The following is a 13231-nucleotide window of genomic DNA, read 5'->3' as shown; positions in this document are numbered from 1 at the left end:
TGGGAGCAATAAGCTTTCTCTGTTTCCTTGTCTGATGACAAAAGGCTGTAAACCAAGAGATTAAGAAATTTGGTCAAAAAGAAATCTGGGCACCACGATGTAAAAATCATAGTAGTGAAGACGCTGCTGATGCTGTGAAAGGTGGCATTTTGGACACATATTTGGTTTGCTTCATTCTTTAAATGATTTTTTTTCTGAAGGTGGTTCCAAAAGGAGCTGAACACAATTTGTCTCCCCTGATGTTTAGCAGCAAGACAAATTCACAGCCTAAACAAATCCCCCTGATAAATTTTTAAGCTAGTACAATAAGTTGTCCCTGTAGTAGAAATAATGTGTTATATTATTAGACTACTTTCAGCATCTGGCTTCTCCTATTCATTTATTCTCACCCAAAAGAATTCTTCTCTGGTTGAGTTGAGCTGATATATCTCCACCTAAAGTATCTGCAATTTGCAAAGTAGATATCCTTGCAGTCAGCATATATTAATAGCTTTAAGACCAGAAGAGTCTGTGGTGCTGTCTACCTTCGCACAATATCATTGTGGTTAGCAGAACCACTCTATAAATAAGCTTTGGGTTCTGTGTTCTCGGCTCTCTCAGCCTCAGGAGGCTGGAAATTAAAGGCTGCAAATCACAGGGAAGTGCCCTAACCAGCCAAAAGGGGGAAGAAGTAGGATATTGTGGTTTTGACTGGCACAAAATACAAATAATCTAACTGTTCCCACCTCGCTGAAAATTGAAAAAAGACCTAGTTTTATCAAAAGTATGTAAGATGTCAATTTTTCAGCAAAAATTACTCTGCCAAATAAAAGCACCCAGAGTTAACACTGAACTAACACCCAAGAAGCCTATGAATACAGCAGTCCATCAAACCTCATATAAAACGAACTTTAGATGTGGATGGTGTCACACAACCACATGAAAAAAATTTAAAAAGTTTTTACATTCCACAAAATGAAACTGTAACCCCACAGTTAAAAATAAGGATTCTCTTTAAATGAGTGCAGAGGGACCAGGAACCACAACAGCCATCCCCGAGGCTGCCACTCTTTGTTCTCCTGGCAGTGTCTGAACCATTTTGTTAAGTCCCTGGAGTTAACTCCAATTAATAACCCCGCTGCAGGTCAGCACTTGGCCAGCTCCCATAAAATAATATTTACGTCTCTCTTATCTCGTCATACACTGTTAAACTTGATCTTTTGGCATACCCAAAACAATTACCTGCCTGTCATGAAAGCATGCGATGCATTGCTGGAGGCATAAAAGAGCTTCTGTTATGTTTTCAAACTTGTGCTGGTAGATGGAGTTGGTAGATGGAGATGCTGCCTCTCCTGAATGAATGGACCGAGTCTTCAATCTTGAATTCTGATCCGGTGAATGGAATTAAAGTGCTTAAGCAACCACCCTGACAGATGTTAGCATGTTATCAAACCTGACCTGCTCCCAGAGCTCTTCAAACACCACCAGTACTCCTTAGCAATGAGAACAGTTAGTAACAAAGGAGCTGGACCTTGATAGATCACTAATTCCAAAGTTCATCCGCCAGACTATTAACATAGGTGGGCACACTTAAGCACATTTTAATGCAAAAATGCTTAATGTTATTTCTCCTTTCTCTTACTGTCCAAAATCAGAATTTAGGGATTGGTGTTTCTCTTGTAACACGAGACCTTACTGCTGCCTTGTGCCCAGCAAGCAACTCGGCTCCAGTTTCTGCTTTAGTCACGGTACGCGTGTCCCTGATTCTCCTCAGTTCAGATTGCAGAGAGGTGCTGTGCAGGAACAGGTCTTCAGCTGATGTGCTGGCAGAGCTGATACCCTGCATTGAAAGTTTGTGTGAATAAAAGAAACTTTAAACAATTATTTTAACAGCTTATTTTCACTGTCAAACTCTTTGACCATTAATAGAGCAACAAATATTTTTTCAGTAGTTAACCTTAATTATTGCATTATACAACTAATAAACCACAAATTTCTTCTTTCACAGGGAGTCTTTACCATATGGATTTCTACTTCAGTGTCTTTCAAACCTTCCTCACACAGAAATCAGACCAAATAAACCCATCTCACATAGCAAAGAATAGGGGTAGGTGCTCTCAGCCTTTCAACCTCTCCATTCCTCAGGCTTTCAAAAGACAGAGCCACCCTGATTTCCACCTGCAAAAGGGCAGCACCAGAATGCAAACAATTTCTTTGTGTTGAATCTCTCTTTGCTTTCCCTGAACTTGAGTTGACACGAAGTATTTGGCCAAGCCGTGCACAGACTCCAAAAGCCAAGCCCCCTTCTCTGCCAGGCACGCTGAGATAAATACACAGATAAGATTCGTTGTTCCAGTAACTTCTGTACCTGGGAAACATAAAACCTGGGCAGCTCTGAGCTTCTTTTGGACGCTGCATTTAAAAGCCACTAGACCCAGAGCACACAAGAGGCAAAACTCCTCTCCATCCAGGTTGTGTGCTACAAATTCCTGCTATACAGGTTATTAGTGGAGACTTGTATCATGTCCAAAGGGAAAAGACAATGCTGCTTTGATATCAGGCTTTTTGCCTTCCCTGCCTTTCATTTTTACCCCTTCTCTACCACTTCAGCTTGAGTTGTGCTGCTTACCTGCTTTTGCCGCAGCGTCTGCTTTCTCGCAGTGGCATTTAGCAGCTGTCAGGACATGAATGCCCAGAGTACACACACTGCCAGGGCAGATAAGAGAGAGCAAGTTTATCAGTGGGAAGGATGTCATAGCCAGTACTATATTCTTCTGATTCTTTATTTGTTAGTCATAGTTTGCAGACGTTACAGGAAAAATAACTTTGCAGCACCCTCAAACATCACACACAGTGGAGACATGTGGCACTTCTCTGCAAATGTAGGAATGTTTGGCCAGCTTTCCCCACTGTCCAACAGACTTGTACAGAGCACTTAGCAAGCAGCAAAAGCTTTGGGCTGTTGAGAATATACGAATTACAAAAACATGCTTCTGTTAATCATGTCAGGCTTCAGCTCTGTTCCTGAATTTTCTTTAGATTTTTGCTCTCCACCCACACCTTAGTGAGGTCTGGGTAAATGCTCACATTGCCTGTTGTTAATATTTCTTGCCTACATGATAATAATTGGGTTTTGATCAGTGTCTGAACAAAACCGCCTTTACTGCACGGGTCATGAGATATAGGGTGGAATTTATGAGGCATCTTTCGCCAGATTATATTGCCTTCAGCTATGTTCTGTCAGAGACACTCTGTAATACTCTGTAAATACATGCTGCTTCATGTCACAGTGATCTGAATGGAACAAAACAGAAAAAGACATTTTCTCACAGGCCTGTCTTAAAATGGTGTCTTTAAAAATACCAAAATAATCTGTATCCTACGTATGACAGGCAAAGGTGAGCCTTTTTTTCCTTCTGACACCTACTAGAGGGACAGTTAAACTGCACAGCCCTGGTGTTGCAACTGCATTCTCATTTATTTTTTAAAGATCCCTCCTGGCCCGCCTCTCACAGGAGGTCTTCCCAGGCAGACTGAGTGTTTTCAGTAAAACACATCCCGGTCAATCTGCAGAATGCCTGGTGTTAAAGGTTGCACTGCTATTTGTGCCTGTAACAGTTCTGGGCAGGTTTGTGCTTCATTCTGTGCACTCATTGTGGGCAGCAATGGACTCTTCTGTGTCCCTTTGCACCTCAGCTTTTCTCCCAGCATTAACAAAGATCATCACAGGCAACAACACAATGGTGAAACCAGTCATCTGCTTCCTAACAGTGGGATGGGAGGCAGCAAGCTAGGACAAGAGTGGTGGGTTTTTTGACCCTACCCATACCACTGACCTGATCTACTGCAAATCAAGGACTGGGTAAAATATATCTCCACTGGAGCAAGAGAAGAACCAGTAAACAACCTGATATGTTGTTCTTTATCAGACTTTGGGGTGATCCCAGAGTTGAGTTCTTACTGTATTTTCAAACTCACTGTGAAGATGCAGGTTGCATCCATCTTATCAGATACAACAGGAAGAGTCGATTTAAAACACCTTTCACATTCCGCATAGCTTTCCTTACCAAGCATGCTGAACAGTACTTTTCCTTATTACAAATCAGTTCAAGAAGCAAAGGCTACACCAATGAGGCAAACTAAGCGACTAAAAAGATTTAATATACTGCTTCTGAAAATTTGGGCACTCATACAATGTCACCAGGATGCGGACTATAAAATTAATCTGAGAGAAAAGAAGACTTTGCCAGAAAGTTTTGATGATACACCTGGATATAGTTTTCATGGTACAGCTGGAAGTTATGTATACAGTATTGTGCTGCACACACTAAGAGGTTTTTTAATGGCACACTGGGCATGTATAAAGGCAAATGGGTTCCCTGATGTGCTTCACAGGATTAATGAACATGAGCCTGACAAAACTGTATCGTCCCATTCCCACACAATGAAATGGTAATGAGTCACACAGATAAAGATAATATAGCACAAAAAGCACAGATGTCTTGCCAGAAGTTATATATAGCTAAAAACAAAGCCCTGGTCTATCAGCTCTCAGTGTTCAGATGACCCTACTGGTACTTTCGTATTCATGTCATGTCTCAAGAGCTGTGTTCTCCTACCTTTTGCTTCTCTTTTACTAATAAATTTGAAGTAAACTAGAAAGCCTACAATGAAAAAGAGTTAAACAAACCTAAAATACTTGTTTAAAGCACCAAAATAAACCTGGAGCTGCTGAAATGGAAAACAGAATGAGTCATAATCCAAGAAATGCCTCAGGCTTGCCACGCTCTCAGTATAATATGTCAGTATTATCTAATAAACTTGATACTCAAAGGCTCAGAGTGCCCAGCATATGTTTTAGGTAGTCACCAAAACAAAGTGTAGATATATGTTCACCTTCATTGGGGATGAGAGAGATGCTTCCCGGATGCTTCCTTAGAAGGGTCCCAGGAACCTTGTCAGAGCAGCGCCTGGCCCAGCGTGAGCAAGATTTTTAAGAAACCAGAGCTCAGGTCAAGGGAAAACTGCCTCAAAGGGCAAGACGGGGCTAAGTCTCAGGAGTGGCCTAGAACTGAGAGTATTGCTTGGGTTGGTTTACCATATATAGCCTGGATACAGTCATCGAGTACTTTCACATTTGAGTCTCTGATTTTGTCCTTATTCCCAAAGGTTCAGCTAAAAAAGCTGGAGCTCTGACTTATTTCAGCTGTAGGACTAACAGGTTTCTCACTGGAGGATGGGAGTCTTTACATAGAATTCTTTGTCAAGGAGGAAAAGAAGCAAGCCATGGAAAAGTGATAAATAGCATCAGTGAAGGAACATGAACACACATACACATAAAAAAAAAAACAAAAAACAAAATCTCAGCTATAAATTGAAACAGCCTACTGAAAATAAAAAGGGCAGACCTTTAGCTGGCATCAACAGAAGCGGTAGTGGCCAAGAACTTATTCTAAATAATCTTAAAGCTATAATGCCTGAGAGAGCCCATACTAAAAACTAAATACATTGTCTGCAATACAAACAAAACAGTTTTGAGCTGTTTTCACAAACACATCATGCCAAAAAGAAGGGAGGTGAAATATCTCTCTGTAGATGACCTTACTCTCTGCATGCCTGACAGGAATTTTAGATGCAGTTACAGCCATCTAACTATCAGAAAGACCAAGGGACAAAATGGAAAATGTCCAGAAAACAGAAAAAATGATGAGAGAGCTGGAGAGACTGATACATAGTGAGTGACTGAAATAGAACTGGATTTTTAAGACCTTGGCTCTATGACAATTGAAGAGATACAGCAATCTACGGCTTGAGAGGCATGAATACAACAAGAGAGGGACTTTTATGGCAAAAGAGGAAGGGCAACTAAATAAGAAAAGAAAAATGCATGCTGGATTTCCAAAATAGACTGAGTAGTCTCCCAAGTATGGAATATGTAAAAGATCTGCTAGTCTAGGATTAATAATGTTTTCTTCTCCCAGACCTGTCTACAGTAGGTCTCCTAAAAATTTCTTATTCCTGTTCTTATCAGTTCATCTCTACAATTCAATGTACCTTGCTACTAAGACAACATAGCTGGCATTTTATTCAATGATCATCTAGCTCTGGTCAAAACAGTTTTGGAGAACAAACCAAACCCGAACATAGTCACTGTTCTCTGCTATGTCTCCTACCACCGCTGCCACAAGCACAAACATTGAAGAAAATTTTAAGATGCAAGCATCATATACTCATAACTTATTTCAGCATTTGTTGAACTCACTGGGTGCTGCTGACTCATTTAGGCAAGAGTTTCCTTATTCCATCTGGATTTAATAGAAAGCTATGTGACAGACAGAAAGAGAAAGAGCACGTAGCCTTGGGAGGGAGCAGCCTAGAGGGAAAAACCCCAGAAGCAGCCAATTGAAGGTTAATCACAGTATGCTAGGCTACTTAGCATGCACATCCTGTCTGGAAAGCAACTTTGCATTCTATCTGCTCCTATCTCCTTTCTTTGGATAAGCTGGACAGAGCAAAACACTGTAGCAGATATACATTCGTATATATAATCTATATATATGTGCATATATATTACATATACATGTGTGGTAAGGCATGGACTAGTTACATGGACACCGTAGGGGCAGCCCAAGTCATACCAGAGAAGTCTTACAGAGAGAAGGAATGTAATCCAAGTGCACCTTCAAGAATGGGAACTACACTGATTTGACTCAAAATAGTTAGCAAAAATATCAGTTGCTCACGTGGGCATTTGTCTTCCGTTCTCATCTCTTTTCTCAGAGGAGTTTTCAAAGTAGGTATTTTTAAATTGTATGCCATTTTAAAAAGTATTCTGCAAATTCTACTTTTCGCAAAGCAGCATCCATTTTCATAAAGGAAGGTTTTTACCTCAAAAATTACTTAATTTACCTAAAGAATTCAGGATTCAACCAAGCTATCAGACTATAAAAAGATAAATAAAGTATACATTAAGAAAAAAAAAAACAATAGTGTTTGTGAAGCATTCCTTGTGCAAGTAAAAGTCAGACCCTTATGAAACCTAAGTGTAGGAACAGCCAATGCCTTGGAAAGGAAAAACTCATCACTCTGTATGCAGCTGACCTATATATATTTCTGGTTTTCCAATAAACCATTCTAAAACTATATGATGAATAAGAATGGAAAATAATTTTTTCTATATTTTAGCAAAAAAAAAAAAAAAGGTTTTCTTGTTTCTTCAGGGTTGGATTAATTTATTGCTGAGAATACCCTAAATTCCTTGGAGACTTTCTGGGTCATCAACATACTGCAAACAGACCAAAAATGCATTCTTAGGATAAGTACTTTATCAGATTGTAAGTATTTTTGTAAAGGAACTGCACAAGAGAATGACCTAATTCAAGCATAACATGCTCAGTATTCCCCTTCCATATCCAAAGCATGAAAAGAGCAGAAACCTGTGAAAAGATCAAACTGCTTTCAACATAGAAAGCTGTTAAATAGCAAGTTGCAGAAATCTTCAGGAAAACTTAGTGGTAGTAAACCACTGAAGTGTGGTTTAGAAATGCAAACTAAACCATGCTAGTTTAAATCAAGTGATCGTCACATTTAAAGTCAGATTCCAGATGGACAGCTTTCATAAAAGGCTCTGAGACATATTTGATCCAGCTGCTGAACGGATAGGAATCTGCACCTTCAGAAAAAATTATCAGGGTTTTTTTTAATGTCCAAAGCACGTAAGCTTGTGGCAGCTATTGAAGAGTTGAAGGATTTGATTTTCATTTTTTTAAAAGTCATCCAGCAATGATAGTACTCTGCTTCACACCCCCAGTCATCACCTGCTTCCCACCAGACATTAGCATCCTGCAAAGCAACACTTCATCAACAGAAGCATAAAACAACTATTAGCAGAGTCCTAATTAAACCAGAGCATTTAGCAATCTCCAGCAAACATCGTGTGATCCAAGCTAAAAAGCAAGACCCTCCATCATTGACAGCTAATCTCAGAATGTTTGCAACAGAGAGAGGCCAAGCACAGTTACTGCTTGTACAAAGATTTTCCATCAGAATCTGGTTTAACTGTTGGATGCTCATGAAGAAATCATCTGGGCCTTCCTGCAGATCCCAGCAGCACCAGAGCCATTTGCAGATCTCCTCCACAATACCCCTTTTCCTTTTTCATTTCAGTGAGGAACAGCACAAGCTCTGAAGTTCTGATCAACATTCAGGTTCTAGTTTCATACTACACCAAACTTTAATGCCTTTCTTTGCTCTGCTTATATGAATAGTCATAAACACTTGGGTTACCACATTTTAATGAGCTACCACAGAATCAAAGAATCACAGAATGGTAAAGGGTTGGAAGGGACCTCTGGAGAACATCTAGTCCAACCCCCTGCCAAAGCAGGTTCACCTAGAGCATGTTGCACAGGGTCGTGTCCAGGTGGGTTTTGAATATCTCCAGAGATGGAGACTCCACAACCTCCCTGGGCAGCCTGTTCCAGTGCTCTGGCACCCTCAAAGTAAAGTAGTCCCTCCTCGTATTCAGATGGAACTTCCCATGTTTCCCATGACCACTGGTCAGCTGAACAGTAGCAGCTGACTTTGACCACCATGTTGCAAGGTTAAAGCAGATGGTTTTCCTCCCCAGCTCTGGCAGACCTGGAGCACGAACAGGCTCATGAGTTGCCATCCACTGCTGAGCAGCTCTCTATACCCTACATCCCTTTCCCAACCTTTTACAACATGCAGCTGGCCCACTTAGCAGGAACCTGTCTTAAATACTTTCTCAAACCCCATTAGGGTTCCTTATAATCTTTAACATGCTTAAGCACGCAGGAAACTGATTATAACAGTCTCTACTGCTGTAAACATTGACGTATGTATCACTCCTGCAGTCAGCCCCCAAATCCCAACCTGGGACCTTTTTCACTAAATCATCACTGCTTTCAGCACTCAAATCTGGGTCCCACTGAGTCATCGTGAGTTTTACTTGTAACACATTCTGACATATTAATAACAGTTCTGCTGATACATCCTATAAACTGCAGTGAGAAGCAACATTGAAAAAAAAATGAAAACAGACGAGAATGGATTATGAAAACACAGTGAAAACATTTCCAGACTTCTACAGATGGGAGAAAAGAAAAAAGAAATATCTAAAACTGTCTGAGCCCAGCCCCTTTGCTATTTCCCATGCTCTGAATCTGCTCACGAGGAACTGTATTCCCATTGTCAGTACTAAACAGCAAACTCACCCCCTCACTGAAGACCATTTGAGCACTAACTGGTAAATCATCAAAACAGTAACTCAGGAGACCTCATGGGAGCACTTTTTTTCTTCCTTTCTCATATTAGAAATCAGAGGCTATGCTGAAAGCTACTATAAACATCTCTATTACCACTAACCTAGCTTGGCTAAAAGAGACCTAGAAAATCCTAAAATCATTTCTGCAACCAGTTTTTGACCAGAACGCATTTACCACGTCACATCTACTCTGACTCTCTACACAGCTTCCACCCTGACACATATAAAACCAACCTTCATAGAAGATTTTGGTTTAAATTCAGCAGTGTTGGATATAATTTGGCAAAATAAATGTAAGTGTTTAGCCGTGGCTTACATTTGTTTACATTGACTGATCACTGACAACAGCTAATTTTACACTCCACAGGGCAGAAAACTACAAGAAAAGTAACTGAGAGCAAGGGAGTTTCCACACACAGAGACAGGATCTACTTATCCTTTTTCACGGAACACATCAAGAGTCCCTGCTTCGGTGGTGCCAAACTAGCATACATATGATGCACCCACTTTTTCCAAAAGTCTCACATCAGGTTTTCTTATGCACTCTCTTCAAACAAGTAATGTATTTAATTTTTTTTTGCTTATACAGATATGGCTACATCAAGACAATGTGTCAGAGTTTGCAATTTAAACCTCTCTACATGTGTCAAATCTGAATATTTAATCTCCCCACTGTGAAAACAAGAATATCTAGATTCTAGCCCATATATTTAATCTGCAAGATCCTTCAGCTTTTACTTCATTTTAACTCACCTTGCATATCCCTGAATGACACCCAAACTTCTCAGTTCACTACACCTGCTTCCTTCATATGGATTTACACCCTGGCACACATTTATCAGAAGGAAAATCACGAAAAAGAGTTGTAGCCTCTCCACTAACACTGCTTGGTTCACTTCTTGAAATCTCAGCCATGCAGCTGCCTCTCCCTGCCACTGTTATCGCATGGCCAGGTGAGGGCTGCAGCCCCCGTTTTTACACCTCACTCCTAATGTACACAAATATTTAGAGCCCATCTGATGTTTTGTATCCCAGTAGTCCATCGGTGAAATGGCAGTAAAAAAAATTCCCCAGATACATCATAGGGATATGAGGATAAAACAAAAGACTCTTCTCACAGCTCCTCTGAAATCATTAAGATTTTCAATTCTGATCTTGAAAAGAAAATAACATATGTGAAGTACAGATCTGTTAAAACTCCAATGAAATTACAAGAAAAATTAATAAGATTCTTTGTCCTTTATCTCTTTGAAAATGAAAATTGCTATGATTTGATAATCATGATACGATAACTTTAGATCAGGTTAGAAATACTTTATAAAGCGTAGAGAGGAAAGAGGAAAAGAACACCCTGAGAATCAAACTCATCCAGACAAGCATGAGACCCATAGATGAGGCCCATCTGGCCATTATCCATGGTCTTGCTGCAAAGACTGAGGAGGTTTCTCAAATGCAAAGCATAATTGTGAAAGTTTTTGCCAAAAGACATGTAACTGACATCCTTGCCATGGTCAGAAAAGATAGTTTCTATCTGTATATAAAGCACCACAATAATCAAAATAATGCTCAAGGCTTAAACAGGATCATCCTTATAAAACAAATGTTGAATTGACTCCACATTTCTCAATAAAATTACACATCAGTTAGAGTCTGAATGTAACCGACTTAACCCGTTCTTTGCCACTGACAAATATGAAAACTTTTTCGCTGAGAACTTTCCTCTTCCAAAAATCTGCGTGTGAGCTGAGCTGTTTCCCTTTATGCTGCACTTCATGCCTCAGAGGAATTGCTGTGGACACACAAGACGCATCTTCATAATATTTCTCCAAACCAGTTCTTAAAACTCCCTTTCCAATAATGTGTATGAAAACACAGTAATAAAACTACTGATCTTGCCACAGCCTTGCTTGTTTCCTAGCATGCCCCATCTATACGTCTGCATCCATCAGTCATCCCAGGGCCTATAATTTTTATTGCAGACTTCTTGAGAGACTAATTGTTGTTCGATGTTTGTGGACTCTATACTGCAATAAGTTCTGAGAGATTATTCTAATACAAAGAAGTTGTGGTAACGAACAATTTCATTCACGGAAATGTGTCCCTGCCTATGGCAGGGGGGTTGGAACTAGATGATCTTTAAGGTCCCTTCCAACCCAAACCATTCTATGATTCTACGAATTTCACCCTTCCACTTTTTAAAAATACAGCAGCAAAATCATAGACTAGAATCATAGAATCATTTTGGTTGGAAAGGACCTTTAAGATCATCAAGTCCAACTGTTAACATAGCACTGCCAAGTCCACCACTAAAATGCATAATGCTTAGAGAATGGAGATACATTATAGGTCCTCAATAGCCAATGGGACCTTCAAGCATAAATTTAGCACCATAAAGAACTACACCTGGGCCAAAGTGTGGAAATGCACACACATACACATGCATTTCATGTCACATGATGTAATTCTTTGGCTGTTACCCACACAGAGATTAAAAAAAAGTTCTGTCCAGCCAGGCTGGCAGAAAGCTGAACCTGGCAGCCCTGGGGAGGGAAAACAGAAAAATCCCCCCTACTGAACACTGTGTACGCCTCTTTGTTTTCTGTACATCTGCCGGAAAAGTCAGGGATCAGAGCTTGACACTGCTCAGGCTTTGCCATCAACCTCACTTGATAATTCATATGCAAATAATTTCCAAAATAACTACCAGAGTTATTGAAAACAGCATGTTTTAAGGGGTTCTTAATAAACAACATCACAAATCGTTTAGAGCCTTGAGCTTTTATTGCTTTTAAACAGGCTTTTCATGAAAAATATTATTCTTTCAGGAGCAATTGCGTCACCACTTTATTTCAAATCCTTAAAACCTCAGAGATTACAAAGGAAAACTTAATTTTCCATGGTGCTGTCTTGACAGACATCAACATTTATCAGCTATTACATTAGCAGACCTCAAAAAAACAGATGGACATTAACAAAAAGTGCTATTTGTTTTTCATAAAGGGGGCTGATATTGCAAGACTACTTTCCAGTGGCAGACTGTGATTTGGGTGACCTTGCAAGAAGAACCACCGCCCAGCTTTTAGCAAAGCTGGAGCTGAGCAAGTGGAGCTACTAACTCGCTGCTCCAGCTGGCTGGTAGAGTGAGATGCAGCAGGAGTGGCTGGGAAATGGGTAGAGCTGTTCAAAAGTAGCTCCTTGGTTGTACACGTGCACGCTGATCCATGCCTCTACTGAGGGGGAAGGTAGAAAGTAGTTGCTATAAACCAGTATGATCTGGCTTCAGTAGCCAAGGGGCTAGTTTGGGATCCTCCACTGCTTGCTCCTACCTTGCTTTTCAGCAGCACCAAACCCAAAGTTCTGTGCCTGACCCAACACAAAAAAGCCTGCTGAATGCCTTTGGGCTGCACTCAGCTCCCCATATCTATAGGCTAAAATATAGGAGTTGCTGGACAGAAGTACCCTGAAGGGTGGGTCTGAACCTCAAGTCTGTCAGTTGGCCTTTTTATTCCTCCCACTCACAGACCAAATAGGAACTGGAGGGTAGAAATGCAGCTCATAAGTATGTCCTGAGTCATCACGCTAGTTCTTTGCTTGCATTTGAACCTGTGGTAAACTCGTATTTGCAGGCTTCTATACTTAATGAGGCACAGCTACATTGCTGGATCCAAACAATTTACGTGACACCACTATCACTAAACTCATCTGTGTGGGACAAAAAGGCATCAACGTGAGTTACGCATAGATGTGAAGTTTTTCTGCAGAAGTTATCCGGTCAAGAACAATGCAATATGGTCCAAAGCATTGTATTAGGTGATTTCCTACCCAAACTTTGCATAGTTATTTTTATATCACTTTCCTGTGAGCTTCTCAAAGATTAAAGCTATACTTACTTTAATATAGTGGTGAAAATTAAAGAGAATTACCAGTACCAGCTTCTTTCTAATTTAACAAGCCTGGATCATCGAT

Source organism: Nyctibius grandis, chromosome 5 (genome assembly GCF_013368605.1).
Source record: "Nyctibius grandis isolate bNycGra1 chromosome 5, bNycGra1.pri, whole genome shotgun sequence".
NCBI lineage: Eukaryota > Metazoa > Chordata > Aves > Nyctibiiformes > Nyctibiidae > Nyctibius > Nyctibius grandis.
This window is presented reverse-complemented; position numbering follows the sequence as displayed.